At 43.8% G+C, this 19,047-nt stretch overlaps 2 long non-coding RNA genes across 2 annotated transcripts in view; one reads left to right on the top strand and one right to left on the bottom strand.

Annotated features, from left to right (window-relative positions):
- Nucleotides 1–8,769, top strand: part of LOC111097737 — a 66,033-nt gene extending 57,264 nt beyond the window's left edge. Inside the window, exon 3 of the long non-coding RNA XR_005365872.1 lies at nt 8,648–8,769. This is a non-coding gene — a long non-coding RNA (uncharacterized LOC111097737). The remainder of the gene's footprint in view (nt 1–8,647) is intronic.
- Nucleotides 6,600–15,363, bottom strand: LOC119873669. Its single transcript, XR_005365871.1, has 2 exons — nt 14,863–15,363; nt 6,600–6,789 (listed from the first exon to the last, which is right to left on the bottom strand). It is a non-coding gene; the product is annotated as an uncharacterized LOC119873669 (long non-coding RNA).
- Nucleotides 15,364–19,047: the final 3,684 nt, after the last annotated feature.

Genomic DNA, 19,047 nt, shown 5'->3' with positions numbered 1-19,047 from the left:
TAAGACCTTAACATTAACTACTCTTTTGAGCTCAATGGTTATTGCCATTCTACTTCTTACAACGAATTGTCCCAAACTTGGCCCAGTACTCTAAACAACATACAGTAATTTGAGCTAAAGCCCTTTTTAAAAATTTCATTGCTTTTAAAGCTGTAGGTACAATAGTTCCATACTGGACTTCCTGAATATGCTGTTAGATTAACTCAGTGTTGATTGATTGCTTGCTGTGTAATAGGCCCTATTCTCAGTATTGGGAATATAGCTGTGACAAAGCCATATTAGAATTCTTGTCCTTCTGGAATTTACATTCCAGTGAAAGATGGATAGATCTGACCATGTAATAGCTAACATTTATTGAGTGATTGCTATGTGCCAGGAATTAACTAGGTCATATATATATATATATATATATATATATATATATATATATATATAAAATAAATATAACTATGTGTGTGTATTCTATCCTTAAAACATATATATCTCCTTATATATATATACACATATATATATCCTTAAAATATATACATATATATGTATATGTATATTTTATCCTTAAAACAACCCTTTGTGGTAGGTATTATTCTCATTTTATAAAGAAAAAGAGAGGTCAGTTACATGCCTAGAGTGGCAAAGTTGGTAGGAGATAGAGCTAAGAGTGAATGTTTGCTGTTTCAGAGGCTAAGCACCTGCTGTACTACCTCTCTGTTATGGTTAACTCGGATGATTTCTGGGGTTGACTCATCTCAGTTATGATTTTTGACTTCAGGCCTCCATTAGCATACAGCTTTACCAAATCAAGGTCAGTTGCTCCAAATGATGCAGAAATCAGACCAATCTCTCACTGTTTTCTATTTTCTTGCTAGTAAATATGGTGTCAGCTTGGGAGAGGTCTTGTCCCGAAGCCATTTAAGAGATGCTCAGAGTGTTGGGATCTAATCTCCCCTTGCCTTTATTATCTCCACAAGAGATCCTAATTGGTGCCATCTTGTCCCTTCTTGGAAAGACAACTCTCCATCCCCTTAAAGTATCAAGTGAGCTGAGTGAGCATTCCTTCTAAAACAAATTCTAGCTTTTGTGCCATGAATTATAAGCTGGGGCTTCTTGGTCCAGTATTTTACAAGAGGTACAGGCAGGCTCCTGGCACAGCTCTTCCACTCAAGATAGCCATTGTCACACCTTGGGATGAGTCAGGTCAAGAGTATTAAAACTGAGATCCTTGGCATTTGATTCTGGGTAGGAATCTGTTATGTCAGGCTGAGTTGTGACAATGTTTGAAGAAATATACCGCTTGAATTATTCAACTGACAACTTTAAAGCTATGGGTCCTGTGCTGTGTTTTATTTTGCTTGGTCTACCTGATTCAGACCACAAGCTTCTTGGGAGACAAATTCAATCAACATTCAGTTAAGGAGAATTCCAGGAAAGGGTACCTTCCATATTGTCTGCCATGTACATTACTATAGCTGGTACATTCTTGTTGGTTTATACTGGCTGTTTAAAAATCCTAAATCTAAAAACATATAAATAATTACATACTATTTGATTATAAGTTATATATAAATCACATGGTTATAAACCAATTAAAATAAAAGATACTAAAGATAGTAAAACTATTTTGGACACTATTGTCAACATAATGTGATGTGTTGGTCTGATGATTTATTTTATGAAATGTCAAAATAACTTTTGGGCTCAGAAAGTCACTCTAAATCTGTAACTTTTGTTTGAGGATTGTAATTTTAATGGCTGTATATGACTTAGCACAGCTTTTGGCCAATAACCACAAGTCTCTCCCTTCCCAAGTGTGGGTATTTTAGCCCAGATTTAAAGGAAATATCAATATTTGGCTGGGGAGTAAGGTTTGGTTTATTATTTGCACAGTGAGCATATTTTTAAAAAATTCTATGTTTTAAATCAGGAGCACAGAAACTCTTGGGTTTATTTCTTACTGCCCTCTTTGGGTTATTCACTCCTGTGTTTAGAGGAAAAACTTTGGAGAAATAGCTGTCCAAATGTGTGATTCCTTGGTCCGCCAGGGCTGGGCGCACAGCAGGTGCTCCCAGGACATCTACAGGTTGTCCAGGGGGTTTGCAAGGGCATGGGAAGGGGCCCGCCCTGTCTAGACATTGCGCTAGCATCACTGCCAGTGTCCAGCTGGCTCTAACCACCTGGGCCAGTCCAGATCTTTCCAGTTCTCTGTGGCAGATGCTGCCTGTTGGCGACATAGTTGCCTCTAAAACTTGGAGAGGAAGGAAACTAGGACCCAGCTCGTGCCATACAGCCTGTGGAGCCCTGAGAAGGAGCAAGGAGCATATGCTCTGGGGCATCTCCAGGAGTAGATGTAGGGTTAGGCTCCTAGGCATCTTAGCCTCTTCTCATCCTTGTCTGGGGTCTGTGTGATTAGGACAAGAGCTCTGCATGCACGTTGAAGACCTCAGATTCTGTCCCTAGCTCGTCATTGGACAAGTAGTTTCCTTCCCTGTAAACACTAGGGTTGGGCTAATGAATGATCTGTAAGGTCCTTTGAGGACACACATTCTATGTTCTATGATTTCCTACTTCTGGGTGATTTTCTTTTAATTTTCTGTCCTGGCTCTGGGAGCTGAGCAGTGCTGTCTGTGATTGGACAGAGTGAGGGGGGTGGACGGAGGGTGGGGAGCTCCTCCCTCCCCTGGCTCTCACTCTCCCTCTTCTCCCATCCTCTCTCTTTCTCCGGGGTTGGAAGCACTACAGAAATCTCACAACTTGGAATATCCCTCAGCAACTTATGAGGCTTGTTATGTGAATTAGTGAATGAGGCATGGCTCCCCACCCCCCCGCCCCAAAGACAGCTCTTAGTTAGATACCTGTTGGGGTGTCCAGGGAAGTGCCAGGCACTTCAGGTGAATTTGGCTAGGATTGCGGTGACTCAGGAAGCTGGCTCCTGGGGAGGGACTGGGGTGTGTGTGTGTGTGTGTGTGTGTGTGTGTGTGTTTCCCTCCCTGTAACTGAGCCAATGACACAGCCTGGGCCAGAGGCCAGCCACTGTTGGGGCTGAGGTAAACACCTTGAGACACTTTGTCAACAGAGCCTAAGCCCTGTCAGCGTGTGGACTGGGAGGCATAATCAGGCCGCACAATAGCCCAGGGAGGGTTGGCGTTCAGCCACTTAGGGTACTTAGTTTTGTCTCTAAAAGCTGAGCCTAATCCTTTTAGCCCTAGCCTCTCAGTGCCTCCAGGGGAGGAAGGTAATGCCTCCCTAGGCTCAGTGAGGTTATGTAACTGGTTCCAGATCCCAGAAGAGGGCCAGGCCGGCCTGTGTTCTTTCTGTACTGGGAAGGCGGCAGCAGGGGTGGGGGGCTTGCGGTGCCTGTCGGATCTTTCTGGGGAGCTTCCTGGCTGGCTGGACACCTTCCCCCAGACCCCCTGCATGCCAGAGCCCCTCTCCACATCCGGCCCCGTCCCTCTTCTTCCTTATTCTCATACATTTCCAGAGAAGCTCATCCCCCCATGGTTCCCAGTATACCCAGCTTCCAGCTCAGGCCTCTCTGCAGGCTCTAGACGCAACACCTCCTCTCAGGGGTCAAGGTCAGCGTAGGGCAGAGGGGTTAAGGACGCAGGCTCTGAAAACTACATCATGACTCCTACAATAACCTTCAACACCCTGCCTCGTTTCTCAGCTGGAGAAGGCGATGGTAACAGCACCCTTCTCAGAGGGCCGGTGTGAGTCTAAATGAAATAATTCATGCAAAGCTCCTAGATCAGCGCCCAGCACCCAGTATTTTCTCTTCCTTGTTCCCTCCTCTCCAGCCTGCCCCTGCCCAGTCTTCCCTGTTCCGATGAACGGCCCCATGGTGACCCCATCTTCCTGGTCCCTGCCTAGGCCTCGCCTGTATCCAGGCGCCTCCAGGCCCCAGTGGCTCCCCCCCTCTCCATTCTTGCTGCCACTGTGTTCGCTCAGGCCCTTTATTTCGCTGTTTTGTATGGCTCGGGCTGCCGGCTGGGCTCCTTACCTCCAGTCTCACTTCTTCCAGCCCAATACAACCACCAAATCCAGCCCCGTCCCGTACAGGACGAAGCCCACCCTCCCGGGTGCACCCTGCCTGCCAACATCTGGCCCGTGCCCACCTTTCTGGCCGCAGGTCAGCACACATTCCCACGTAGCAGCCACGCCAAACCCCAGCCCCTGCTCCCATCCCCTTCCATCCCCCGTTTATGCAGTTCCTTCTTCCTAGAACACCTTTCCTACGCCCCTCCTCATCTGCCCGATGCCTGCTTTTCCTCCAAGACCATAATAGTAATAGATACATTTACAGAACCTAATAGCCAACGTGATTCTAAACATGCTTTATAGGTGTTAATTCGTGTCATCTTTTCCACGACCCTATGGAGTAGGTACATCTATAGAGTGAGGAAACTGAGGCACGGAGAGGCTAATAAGTTGACTGAGCTCCTAGAACAACTGGAGAGTCTGGGCGCAGACCGACGCAGCCAGCTCTAGAACATGTGCCTGAGCAGCACAACATGCTTCAAGGCCCTCTGGGGCCCCATCTCCCAGGGAAGCCCCCCACCTCTCCAGGACTCCAGTGCTGCTGCCTCTTCCAGGCTGCTGTACGTTTGTCACAGCCTTGGTCAGATTGCTGTCTCCTGTGAACCTCTGGACAGAAAAGACCAAAATGCATTCATTTCCGCTTCCTCGGTGCCCTTAGGCCTTGGCACTGGGCAGCCCCCCCACCCAACATGTTCACTGCATAAAAACATGAGCATTTTTATGAGTGAGCGTCATCTGTGGGGCTGCCCTCTTGTTTTCACCAAGCTTTGGGCCTTCGTTTCCAAGACTTATCTGGGACTTGTCTCTTCCAAGAAGCCTTGCCCACACCCTCCGTCTCTCCTTTGGTTTGAAGGGTTCGTCTCCCTTGCCCGGGACCATGTATGTGGACGGTCAGCTCTTGGTTGGGCCTGCTGATGGCAAAGGAGCCACAAGGAGCCAGCAGACTCGGAAAAAGGCCTGGTTCTCTTCCGTCTGGGGAGTGGAAGCTGGAGGCCTTGGGTCACGTCCTGTCCGGCTACCAGGACAGCAGAGTGAAGAAGCGTGTGGGGCTGAAGGGGGAGACAGCCCAGGGATGGGTTCTATTAGGATGTCCGTCTGCCACCACAGCCACCCCAACTGAGATGACAGGGTCACAGGGAATCCAAGTGTAGAACCAGGGGCCATCCTGCCCCAAGAGGACTATAATCAAGGAATGTTACAGAACAAAGGAAAATGTCTTTCTCATGGTATTTATTCTGAAACCAGAACTGAGAGTGGAATTGGGCAGAGCATTTTGAGGGTGATGCGAAGTTCCCACAGACCCCAGAAACTTCCTGCAGCCCAGCAGCCTGTGTTTCAGGGGCGCTGACGGGTAGCCGGGGGGCAGTCTCACCAAGACTCCGGGAGCTGGGGGTCCTGCCCTCTGTGCAGAGGAAACTGAGTCAAGAACTAGGTTGCCCACCCCCAGCTGTCTGTCTCTAAGGCCAGGCCCTTGGGATCTGGACGCGCCTCTTCCCTTCGGTCTGTCCAGCAAGTGGGACACACCCGCAGCTCCCGGAAGGAACTGAGGTCTGTGGGCTTCGGCCGAGTGGGCTCCTTCCTCCAGGAAGCATCCCTCTTAAATGTGTGTTGTTTCCAGGTGCTTCCTGCAGCCTCTACCCCACACTTCCTGAGGAAGCTGAAGCCCAGAGAGGGCTTGGAACATTCTCTCAGCCACCTAGAGAGAGCCATTTTGGTGTGGATGTGTCAAAATGGCCCTGTCCACATGTAAAATCCCCTGTCCCACAGCCCTCCCTTAATCCTAACCCCCACCTCAGTCCCCATACCCCATCCCTGACTTCCTCGCCTCCCTCTGCCCCTGCTTGACCCCTCAGATCTCAGGTGATTGGGGCAGGGGCAGGGGCAGGGAGAGGATAAAGCACTTGCACGTACTTTGCAATTTTTCAAAAGCAAAATGTTTAGAGTGCACATGTGGCTGTGTTGCTTTGAGGTGGCGTTAAAATGTCCCCAGCACAGGCCCTCTTCCAAAGCATAGATGCTTGGGGTTTTCCTGGGGGGGGTGCCCCCGCAGAAGGTGGGGTTCCCTGGTCACAGCAGCCTCGGATCAGGCCTGGCCACAGTTGGGCTGGGAAGTCCGAGTTCCCTACCCCTGGGCCCTGCTGGCTCCCTTCTTGACAACGGAAGGGGTGCTAAGAAAGAATCCTGCAGGACACAGAGCTGGGTTCCGTGTACAGCGCAGGCCACCCCTGGGCCCAGCCGGGGGCCTCGGTGAGTTCAGCCCATCCTGGTGGCGGCCACAGGGCCTGGAGGGAAGCCCTTAGTGGGGTTCGGACTCAAGCTGGTTGACAACCAGCTCTAGCTTTGTCACTTACCACCCAGGTGACTCTGGATCAGCCCTTAACTGCCCTGAGGCTCATGTCCCCATTCATAATGGGGGACAAATATGCCTTAGCTACAAGTGTGCTGTGAGAGTGCAATACCAGTGTGTCATTATTGCTGCTTGCCTTTCAGTCTCCTAGTTCCTCCGGCCCACGCACTCCACCCTCACCCTCACCCCTGTCCCCACCGCATTGACCTGGTATCACAGCAGACGAATAGCAGACTTTATTTCCCTGGAAGACCTTCTGTAGAACAGTGGCTTTGTCTGTGGATGATCACTAGGTGGTCTTACCACAGTGTGTCTGTGAGCTGGGCCACAATGCTCTAGAACTCACAAGTTCTGTTGGGACCACAGCACCAGTACGGGGTGTTCCTCATGCCGAGCCCAGAGCCGCGCACCTGGAAGGCATGCGAGAAGATTGATGAGTTATTGAATGAATGGATGGAGGTGGAAATGAAGATCCAGTTAAGGGAAGTCCCTGGACTCACAACTTGCAACTGGCTCTGCTCTGCTGAGCCTGCTTTTGAGCAGAGTATTAATCCCTCCTATTTCTCCCACCTCTGGTCTGCCCAGGACATCATGCAGAACCCTTGGCATTGGTCTCCCCACCACCCTGTCACCTGCACCCTCTGCCAGAACCCCTACTTTTCCTGCACACGTTTCCTGGTTCCTTAGCTGCTATCTGGTGTCTTCATCGGCATGAAGTGGAAGGGTGATGGCATGTGGGTATGTTTAACTCCCAGATAATGTATTTCTGGAGGAATGTGGACCATGAGTGCTTTGGTCTCCTCACGGGCATAACAAGAGGTTGGACCTGATGGCCTCTGACACCCTGTCCTTCTCTGGCATCCTATGGTGCTGTCACTCCTGGACACCATTGTTTCTGTTTGGATTGATGAATTATGCACCATGTCAGCATAATTCAAAAGATAGAGTAGGCTCCTCATATGTCCTTCCAGGGACAGTCCAGCATATGTATACCTAAAATGAAGCTTGAAGCCTTGGGCCAGATTGGGTCAACTCTTTTTTGGTTGTTTTTGATACTGGTATGCTATTGTTTAGATGCCTCATCATTTATTTATTCAGTCCTTCCACCCACACCCCCTCCCTGATATTTAGGCTTAAAAATAATGCTGCAATGCATATCCTTGTATATGTATCTCTGAGCACATGTACAATTATAACTGTAAAAATCCTAGAAGCAGAACTCCTGGTTCAAAAGATAGATGGCATTTCAATTTGTATTGATATGACCAAATTGCCTTTCAATGATATTTACGATTTATACTTCCACCCACAATAGTGTCCATCTCTCCACAAACCAGTACCTATGATATTTAGGAAATCATAAGTTTGTAGTAGATGAGTTTTCCCAAGTGGAACATAACCTATATAACTGCCTTCTAGGTCAGAAGTAGCATATTAACAGCATCCCAGAGCCCCCTCCCCATGTTTTTTTTTGGCACTACTCACTGTTCTGTCACTACTCACTGTTCTGCCTAGTCAATATCTGACTTTTAATACCATAAGGTTAATTTTGCTTGTACTAGACTTTTACATGGAATTAAATAGTTTGTAATCTATTGCTTCTGGTTTTTCATGCTCAGCATATATAAAACTCATCTATGTTCTTGTGTGTGGCGACAGCTCAACCATTTTCATTACTGCTGTTTAAAAATACAGGATAACTTATTTGTTCATTCTGCTGGTAACAGACATTTGGGTGATTTTAGTCTGGGGCCATTGAGAATAGTGCTGCTAAGTATATTCTTATACCTGCCATGTAGGACAACTGTACTAATTTCTTGGGTATTTCTATGAGTAGAACGGCTGGGTATAAAAGAGCATGTTTATGTTTAGCTTTCTGGTGTTGTAAATAAAATTGAGAGCTCCAGCTGCTCCGGATCCTCTCCAGGACTTGGTATTGACAGAGGTTTTCAACTTTAGCCATTCTGTAGGAGGTGGAAGTGGTTTCTCATTGTGGTTTTATTTTCATTCTCCTGATGACTACTGTATTTGAGCCCGGTTTTATATTATTTTGGCCATAAAAACCTTTGTGAAGTATCTCTTCAAGTCTTTTGTTATTTTTCTTTCTAAAAACTGATTTGAGGAGTTCTTTATATATCCTGGACATGAGTTTTTTGTCAGATGTAAATATTGCAAATGTTGTCTCCCATTCTGTGAATTACCTGGTCATGTTCAAGACATCTTGCCTACTTTGAGGTCATGAAGATAGTTTCCTGTGTTATTTTCTAGAGGCATTATGCATCTTTTCCTCAAGACCTGAGCTGAAATGTCCACAATAGCCAAACTGTGGAAGGAGCCTCGGTGTCCATCGAAAGATGAATGGATAAAGAAGATGTGGTTTATGTATACAATTGAATATTACTCAGCCATTAGAAATGACAAATACCCACCATTTGCTTCAACGTGGATGGAACTGGATGGAGAGTATTATGCTGAGTGAAATAAGTCAATCGGAGAAGGACAAACATTATATGGTCTCATTCATTTGGGGAATATAAATAATAGTGAAAGGGAATAGAAGGGAAGGGAGAAGAAATGGGTAGGAAATATCAGAAAGGGAGACAGAACATAAAGACTCCTAACTCTGGGAAATGAACTAGGGGTAGTGGAAGGGGAGGAGGGCAGGGGGTGGGGGTGAATGGGTGACGGGCACTGAGGGGGGCACTTGACGGGATGAGCACTGGGTGTTATTCTGTATGTTGGCAAATTGAACACCAATAAAAAATAAATTTATTATTAAAAAAAAAAGACCTGAGCTGAGATCAAGCTGAGATCAGATGCTTAACCAACTGAGCCACTCAGGCACCCCAAGAAGCTTTATACATCTTTCATATTTAGATCTCTATTCCACCTGGAAATCTTAAGTTTGATGGAAAATAGGAATTAAGAATAATTTTTCCTTCTGTAGATATCCTATTGACTAGGTATTTTTATTGAAAAGATCATCCTTTCTTCATTGCTCTGCAGTATTATCTTTGTCATAGAATGAGTATTCTTGTATGAGTGGGTTGATTTCTGGACAGTCTTTTCTGTTTTATTGGTCTGTCTATCTTTACACAATATTATGCTGTAATAATTTATATTTAGCACTCTTCTACATCTTTCAGATCTATTCCTGGATATTGTATTTTATTGGTTGAGTACATATTTAAAAGTGTCCTTTTCAATTATTTTTAGTATATAAAAACATAGTTGTTTTTATATATGTTTAAATTTAGTAATCTGAAGATTCTTTTGCATTTTCTATATACACAATCATGCAGACTGTAGATAATGACAGGGTTTTTTTCCTTTCTAATCCTCATGCTTTTTCTTTGTTTTTCTTGTTTTATTGCAGTGTCTAGGTCCTCTTGCATTATGTTGAATAGAAGTAATGATAGTTGACATCTTCTCTTGTGGGAAAAGCTTTTAGGGTCAGTATTAGGATTAATTTCCCCATTCAGTATGTTTGTTTAGGTTTTTAATAAATATCCTTTATCAGATTGAGGAAGTTATTCTCTATTCCAAGTATACTTAGGGTTTTTTTTTTTTTTTCCTAAGAGTGCATTTCAAATTTTATCAAATATTTTTTCTATATTGATTTTTTTTCTTTATTCTGTTAAGATGGTTACATTGATCAATTGTTCAGTGTTAAATTCGCTCTGTTTTCCATTAATAAACCCAGTTTGCTCACAGTGCATTTTCCTTTGCATATGGTACTGGGTTTGATTGGGTAAAATTTTGTTGAAGATATTGAAATTGATCTTTGTGAAAGAGATTGGCCTTCTATAAGTTTTCTTTTATATTAAATGCCTATCAGCCTTTGGCATCAAGGATATGTGAGCCTCATAAACGAGTTCAAAGTATTCCCTCTTTTTCTACTTGTTAAATGTATTTGAGAAAGAGTGATTTTCCTCAAACATTTGGGAGAATTTATTTATTTATTTATTTAAAAATATTTTATTTTTAAATTTTTAAAAGATTTTATGTATTTATGAGAGAGAGACAGAGACAGAGAGACAGAGACACAGGCAGAGGGAGAAGCAGGCTCCCTGCAAGGAACCCCGTGTGGGACCTGATCTTGGATCCTGGGATCATGTCCTGAGTCAAAAGCAGATGCTCAACTGCTGAGCCACCCAGGCATCCCTTACAAGATTTTGTTATTTGAGAGAGTGAGCAAGAGAGAGAGCAAGAGGGAGTGTTTAGCAGTGGTGGGAGGGGTAGAGGGAGCTCGAGAAGCAGATACTCTTGCTGAGCAGGGAGCTGGAGTGAGAGAATTTAATATTGAAGTTAAATTCTTCACTAAGAAGAATTTATTCTCCTCGATTTATCTTCATAAACTGAAATTTTCTTAGTGGGGAAAGTTTTATTTAAGGATTCAATTTCTTTAATTAATATGGAATTATTCATATTTTCTGTTTTTATGTCAGTCTTGGTTTTTCAAGAAGTTAGTCTATTTCCTCTGGGAAATGAACAAGGGGTGGTGGAAAGGGAGGCGGGTGGGGGGTTGGGGTGACTGGGTGACAGGCACTGAGGGGGGCACTTGACGGAATGAGCACTGGGTGTTATGCTATATGTTGGCAAATTGAACTCCAATAAAAGTAAATAAATAAATAAAAAACCAGAAAGATTAAAATGGTTAAAAAAAAGAAGTTAGTCTATTTCATCTAGTTTAATGGCATAAAGTTGTTTCTAATATTATTTTATAATCTTTATTTTTGGATATCAGCAATTTGTATACTGTCTCCTTTTCCTGATACATCTTGCTAATGTATTTATCAATTTTATTCTTTTCAAAGAACTATCTTTAGCTTTGTTAATTTTTCTCTATTTTGCATTTCTTTTCTATTTCATTGTTTCCTCTCATGTTATTTTTTTATTTCTATTTTCTGCTAGGTTTACTTTGCTATTGGTTTTCTAACTTCTTGGTATAAATACTTATTTCACTGATTTTCATCCTTTATTTTTTTCTAATATATCCATTTGAGGCTATAAATTTCCCTTGAAGCATGGCTTTAATTGAATTCCAGAAGTTTTGATACAGTTTTCATTAATACTTAATCTGTGTTCTAATCTCCAGTGTGATATTTTGTGAACCATGAGCAATTGAGAAGTACTGTATATTCCTCACCTTCAAGACTTTGTGATTCTTAAACTTCCATTTGGTTACTGACTTCTAATTTAATTTCACTGTGGTCAGGGAATATGCTCAGAGTCATTTTAAACCTTTTGAAATGGACTAACATTTGCTTGGTACTAATACTATGGCTTAGTGTGTGACCAATTTTAGAATGTCTCTTGTAGTTACTGGGCACAAGGTTCTACATATGTCATTAGATCTGTTTCTTAATTCTGTACATCAATATTTTATATGTTGTCTATTTTTTATTGAGCTACATTTCATATGCCATAATATTCACCTTTGAAGTGTACAATTCAGTAGTTTTTAGTGTGTTAACAAAAGTGTGTGGCCATCACCACTAATTTCAGAACATTTCATCACCCCAGAAAGAAACCCTCCCCATTTCTCCCTTCCTCCAGCCCTTGGCAACCAATAATTTATTTTCTGTATCTATGGATTTATTCACAACATTTCATATAAGTGGAATCATATAATATGTGGCCTTTTGTGTCTGGCATCTTTTGCTCCATATTAGGTTTTCAAGGTTCACCTACGTTGTAGTAAGTATCGTACTTCATTACATTATATGGCTGAATAATATTCCATCATGTAGTCATACCACATCTCGTTTGTACTTTCACCATTTGATGGACATTTAAGTAGTTTCTCTTTGTTGGCCATTATGAAGAGTGCTGCTATAAACACTTGTGTATAAATTTTTGTGTGAACATAGGTTTTCAGTTCCTGTGTGTGTGTGTGTGTGTGTGTGTGTGTGTAGGAGAGGAGCTTCAGGGTCGTATGGTAATTCTATGCTTAACTTTTTGAGGAGCTGCCAGAGAGCTATCCAGAAAGCAGTACCAAGGAAGCCGAGGTGGCTCAGCAGTTTGGTGCTGCCTTCAGCCCAGGGTGTGATCCTGGAGACACAGGATCGAGTCCCACATTGGGCTCCCTGCATGGAGCCTGCTTCTCCCTCTGCCTGTGTCTCTGCCTCTCTGTCTCTCTCTCCCCGTGTTTCTCAAGGATAAATAAATAAAAATCTTAAAAAAAAAGAGCAGTACCATCGTACACTCCTACCAGACATGTATGAGTGTTACAATTTCTCCACATTCTCCTTATTGTCTGTTAGCTGTTGTTAGCCATCTTGATGGTGTGTGAAGTGGTATCTGATTGTGGTTTTCACTTGCATTTCCCTAATGACTAAAGATACTGAGCATCTTTTTATATGATTGATCATTGGCCATTTGTTTATCTTCTTTGGAGAAATGTCTAAAATGTTTTTCTCATTTGAAATTGCATTCTTTGCTTTTTGTTGAGTTGTTAGCATCCTTTATATATTCTAGATATTAGTCCTTATCGGATCTGATTTTGTGAATATTTTCTCCCATTTTATGAGTCGTCTTTTACTTCCTTGATTCTTGTTTACTATTTTCTGCTTATTCTATCAGTCACTGAGATAGATGTGTTAAAATCCTCTATTATGATTATAGATTTTCTATTTTTTCTTGTAGCAGCATCTATTTCTAAGGCTCATTAAGTGCATACAAACATAGACTTATAATATCTTTCTTTTACATTGGCCCTTTTTATTTTTTAAGATCTTATTTATTTATTCATGAGACACACACACACACACAGAAACAGAGAAAGAGGGGGTGGGGAGGGAGAGAGAGACAGGCAGAGGGAGAAGCAGGCTCCATGCAGGGAGCCTGACGTGGGACTCGATCCCAGATCTCCAGGATCATACCCTGGGCTGAAGGCAGCGTGAAACTGCTGAGCCACCCGGGCTGCCCAACCCTTTTTATTATTATGAGATGTCCCTGTGTTTTAGTAATGCTTCTTGAAGTCTACCTGTTGAGATTAGTATGCTACACTAGCTTTTTTTTTTTAATGGCTTGTATATCTTCTTTGTCCTTTTAAAATTCTTTTGTCTATATTCTTATTTAGACATCATATATCCTATAAGCAGCTTATATTTATTTTTTAAACCCAGCCTGGCATTTTTCATTTAATTGAAATATGTAAGCTATTTGTATTTTTGTAATTACTGGTATATTTAGACTGAAATCTAATCTAGCATCTTATTTGTTTTCAGTTTGTCCCACTTATGTTCATTTTTCTCTCCTTTTTTGTCTTCTTTTGGAATAATCATGTTTGTTTTGTTTCATTTTAAGATTCAATTTCCCTGCTCTATTAGCTCGTTAGTACACACTTTCTCACAACTCTTCTAGAGGTTGCCCTAGTGATTACAACATGCATCCTCCACTTATTAAAGCCTCATATGTTAGTGCACTTACCACGTCCTAGACAATGCAAAGACTGAGTGTCACTTACTCCATTTACCCCTTCCCACCTCTTATGCTATTGTTTCCATGTACATTAATTTCAGTTATTTAAAACTCCATGATATATTTTCATTATTACTGCCTTAACAGTCACTATTCACTTAGATTTACTCATTTGCCTATCCTTTCCTTCGCTCTCCATTTCTGCCTGCGTTTCTTTGATTTTATCTGGCATCATTTTTTAAATTACTTTTTTTTCTTTAAAGAAGAATTTTGGACTTACAGAGAAATTGCAAAGACAGTACAGAGAATTGCCACTTATCCTGCGGGCACTTTCCCCTATTATCATCTTATTAGTAGAATATATTTCTTACAATTACTGAACCAACTAATACAATTAGTGTTAAAGTCTATCCTCTATTCAAATTTTCTCAGTTTTTACCTCATGTTCATTTTTCCCTTCAAAGAAACCACATTGTATTTAATCATCATGTCTTCTTAGGTTCCCTGTGGCTATGACATTTTCTTAAGTTTACTGATTTTTTGATGACCTTAACAGTTTTTGAGCAGTACTGGGGATGTATTTTGTAGAGTGTCCCTCAATTGGGATTTGTCTGATATTTTTCCAGTTATTAGATTGGTAGCATAGGTTTTTGGGAGGAAGAACCACAGAGGTAAAGTGTTATTTTTAGCACATCATGTCAAGGGTGCATACAATTCACAGGCCCCTCAAAATCAGGATCTGCCCCCGAATGTGGGGTAACTATGGCCACTGACCATCCTAGGAAATGACTGCATAGCCCTGAGATAGGACGAGGAAGGAGTTGTGGATATGATGTTTCCTCTGGTTGCCTATCACCACACCCGTCTCAGATGTGAGTGTCCCATTGTGTTGAGATAGTTGTGTTTAAAGACAGGCCTTTTCTTTACGACATGGTCCCTAGATGTAAACCAATTATTTCACCTGGTGCTCATCCAACGAAACTCCAATTGTTCTAACACTGGAGGGAAAATTGGCCACGCCGGGCTGGCCAGGGCGCTAGTTTTCAGCACAGTCATACCTTCTGGAGAGGTTCTTAAGGGTAATTTTGACTCAGGTGATATTTGCTTTCTTCGCTGCCTTTAGATGTGACTCCACAGTATCTCCTAAAGAGAAGCAGTAATTCTTAGAGACCATGCAGTATAAATCCATCTGAAGAAAACCCTTTTAAATATCTAAACTCAACAAAGTTTGTATGTCTGTCTGGATAGGCGATGAACACTTAAAGGGCAGTGACAGTTCCCCTCAGCTTGTCCTGGGTTCTATGGGGCTGTGATGTCTGATGGCCAGGCCAAGATCTGAGCAAAGATTTGAAATCAGGTTTTTTGTTTGTTTGTTTTGCTTTTGACCAGATATCCGTAGATGGCAGCACTCTAAGTAGCTTTCTGTGGTGCTCAGAATAGAGACCTTATTTCCCTAATAAACTGAGAAGGCAAACGCTGACCCAATAGGGAGAAAGGAGGTTTACTCTTGAGGATATTTGCATTGAGCTGCAAATGGCCTCTGACCACCAGGGCCTCTGACCCTACAGGCCTCGTTCTGTCATGTGGGGCCATCCAGAGAAACCACCAGAGAAACCACACACTGTGCTTCCCCAGATAGTGGAGGATGGGCTTTTAAGCCCCCCGCCCCCCCCCCCCCCCCCCGAATCTTATTTCCTTTGGGATAAACTATCTCAACTTCTCCAGTCAACTGTTGAGATGTGGTTGTGAGCCCTGTCAACATTTTAGCCCAACTTCTGTGGACAAATTGCCGTTTCTCTATTAAAGTGTGGTGCTAGAGAGGGTCAAATACATTGGGGTTGCTACCTCGGGGTTGGTGTCAGGGAACTGTAAGCTCCCAGGGCCTGAGCACGGCCCCACAGGGCTCAGAGCTGGTGCCTAACCTGAGGGTTCTCGGTAGGTGGGGTGCTGGGGAGAACCAACCCTCACATCAGAGGCCACCCTGCTCAGCACAGCAGCCACTCCATGTTCTAAGAAGCAGCAGGACTGGACGTACACACTCTGGATTTCCCCCACCCACCCCGGCCAATTTACCCCAGTCTGAGTCCCCTCTCTCATCCAGATTTAGTTGGAGCATTGCCTTAGCTTTTAAGCAAGGCCCCAAAATCATGTCAGTGTTCATGCTCAGCTGCCCTCGCCTCAACCAGGCTAACAAGGACGGGAGAACGTCCCTTTGTTTCAGGCCAATGGGTTCCCAACTATACCTGTCTTCCTTGTTTCTTAAGGTGCTGGGCCCACCCACAGAGTGTTAAACCCAGGTTCCAAGGGCAGAGAGGGAGGGGATGGCCTCCTGGCTGCCCTCGTACCTGCTTTAGAAAGCAACCACCCCACTTACTTACGTTCAGTGAGTACACTCCTTTGATGGTCTCTAGCTGCTGAGGGATATAAAGAAGGGCCTGGCAAGTTCTGCAGGCATGCTGGAGAAGCTGTTGTACCTCCTTGCCATATCATGCTCCTGCAGGAGGCACCTGTTCCCCACCCTTTGGCTTGACCCTCTAAGAGATACTTGGGATGGTACACCATCTCTTCACTCTCTTTGCCCCAGTCACCAGAGGCAGCCCAAGGCTTCCAGGTCATCTGCTACCACCTGGCCCCTGGCCCCAGATGGTTCTGTGCATCCATCATCCTACCCCATCCCTCTCACCACCCCCCAACCTCCAGATCCTTCCAGCACACACTCTCTGGAACTCTGTCTGACATTGGCCACCTCCTAGATCCTCCCCTCTTCTCTGAAAATGCCTCCACCTTCTTTGTGACCTGAAGCCTGGCTCTCTGCTGAGGCCCCTGCTCCCTGCAGCTGTCAGGGAGGGGCCAGTTTCTCTCACACAGGGAGGTATCAGGAAGGACCTAGAGGTGGAGGGGGTCCTCCTGGTTTTGTGACGCAGCTTCCAAACCCCGTCTCCTTTTTCCCTTCATGTCCTAGGACTCTTCTTTCTCCTTTCCAGGTGGCTGTCAACCTGGCCTCTAGTTACTCCTTCAGGGATTTCTGCAGCTCCTACCTCTCCTCGGCCTCTTTGCTCAGCATCATCGTGACACGCACTGTGTCACCCTATCTCCCTTCTTCCTCACACCTTCTCCTCCATATTATTTCAGCCACCTCTGAAATCTCAAAATTGTCTTTTATTTTTAAAAGTTTTAAATTTACATAAAGTAAAATTCCTATTGGTGTACGGTTCTATGATTTTTGTACACACCCAGATTTTCATATGTAACGACCACCACTGACAGGATATAGAATAATTCTAATACTCCAAAGAACTCCTCCATGTAGACCCTTTATTCAAACTTCTCCTCAGTAATCAATGATCTGTTGTCTATTCCTGCATTTTTTTTCTTTCTCTAGGATGTCATATAAATAGAATTATATAGACTGCACTGTTTGATGCTGGCTTCTTTCACTCAACAGAATACCTTTGCACTTCCTCCATGTTGCTGTGTGAATCAAGCTAGTTGGCCTTGATTACTGAGTGGTACTCCATTATAAAGATGGATTACAGTTTAGGTTTTTGTTTTTGTTTTTTTTTTTCCCTAATTCATACCCCTGTTGAAGGACATTTGGGTTGTTTCTAGTTCTTGATAATTGCAGCAGCATTATCCACAAATGTTTGTGGGTAAATTTTAGGTATATCTAAAGTTTTCACTTAAGATAGATAAATACCTACTGTATTTATAATGTTGCTGGGTCACATGTGGGTATAAGTGAGATTTCAATCTTCAGTTTCCTCTCCTCTGACAGGGACTATCTGCATGGTTCCCTTTTTCCACACCTCTCTCTGACCCCTCTCTGATCTCATTAAAACCTCTCATTCACTGAGCCTCCCGATTTTTCATTAGTCATCCTCTTCATCTTTTTTCTTTCCTTCTCACACAACTTAGTTTTCCTGGTCCGTCATAATGGTCATTCTCTTGGAAACATTCCTAACTCCTTCTGACATGCTGTTCTGGCTGTCCCCCAACCTGGCAACCTCAACTAGCCATCCATTCTGCCTCCATTAGGGTGGAATACTGTGGTTAGAGAAACACATACAGCTGTGCCAATGGGTTAATTTGTGACCAAAATCTCATTTGAGCAATCTGATACTAACCGTTTGGCCTCCTAAAATGATGATTTCATACTTCTCTCTCCTGAGAAATCTAACACCCTCTCTCCTCTCCACTAACGGTCTTGCCTCCATTGCTGAGGAAATGGAAACAATTAGGTTGGAGGTTGCTCATCATCTTCCCTTCACTTGATAGGCTGTAGCTTTATTCTATTCTTCACCTTCCTTCCTTTAAAATGATGAACTGCCCATGCTTCTATCTGTGGCTAACCACTCCATGCTGCATTCTATCCCATCTGTGCCCATCCTACCTTCTCAATGGGATTATTCCTGCAATGATTCCTTCTATTGCCCACCTTAAACATTCCATAGGCTATAGCTCATCTTGAAATATAACTTCTCCTGGTCGTGCCTGGGTGGTCATGGAAGTCAAGGAATTGATTTCGATTTCATGAAGGCCACAGAGAGGCCAAGTAGTTCCCACGGGGCCATGGAGTTCAAAGGAATATTCCGGAATGGCTGGTTCTAGGCCTGCAGGTTGTGAGCAGAGGCTGCTGCTGGCTCTCTCCCCAGCTCCTGTGTGACACTACAGAGACAGCCATCTATCCATACGTAAGGCGTGATTTAGAAAAGTAAAATTTGAATTCAGGAACCCATCATGCCATGTCTAATGCAGGGCTTTTGCCAGGCCCTGTCTCTGTCCTTCCCTCCTACCTTTGCATTCTACCTGGAAGGCCAGGAAGGGAGGCCTGCTACCTCCAAACTGAGGTCCTTCCTGTCTGCTAGTGGACATGCCTCCCTTCCCTTTCAACCTTCATCTCAACATGCAGAGTGTGACATATAGACCAGCACAGCTCTCATGCTACTTTACATAGTCTTCTGAAGGCAGGACCATGACTTCTGTCCCTGGGTACTCCCTAGGATACAAGAAAGGGCCCAGCGGCAGACTGAAAACTATGCAGCAATATGGTCGATGCAGCGTGGCACCCAGGCTTGAGCAGCTCCCAAGCTGCTTCATGATGCTCTTATCTTCCTGCTGGCTGGCCTCCGTCGTCTCACAGAGGTCAGGGGCAATGTTCGTTGTCTGTGAACTATTTAGTAGATGCTTCGCTTTATGTCGGTGTAGCCCATGACAAATCCACAAGAAACCAGAGCTACCAGCAG

This window comes from Canis lupus, chromosome 10, assembly GCF_011100685.1.
Source record: "Canis lupus familiaris isolate Mischka breed German Shepherd chromosome 10, alternate assembly UU_Cfam_GSD_1.0, whole genome shotgun sequence".
Taxonomy (NCBI): Eukaryota; Metazoa; Chordata; class Mammalia; order Carnivora; family Canidae; genus Canis; species Canis lupus.
The sequence above is the reverse complement of the archived record's forward strand: the minus strand, read 5'-3'. Positions and strand labels throughout refer to the sequence as shown.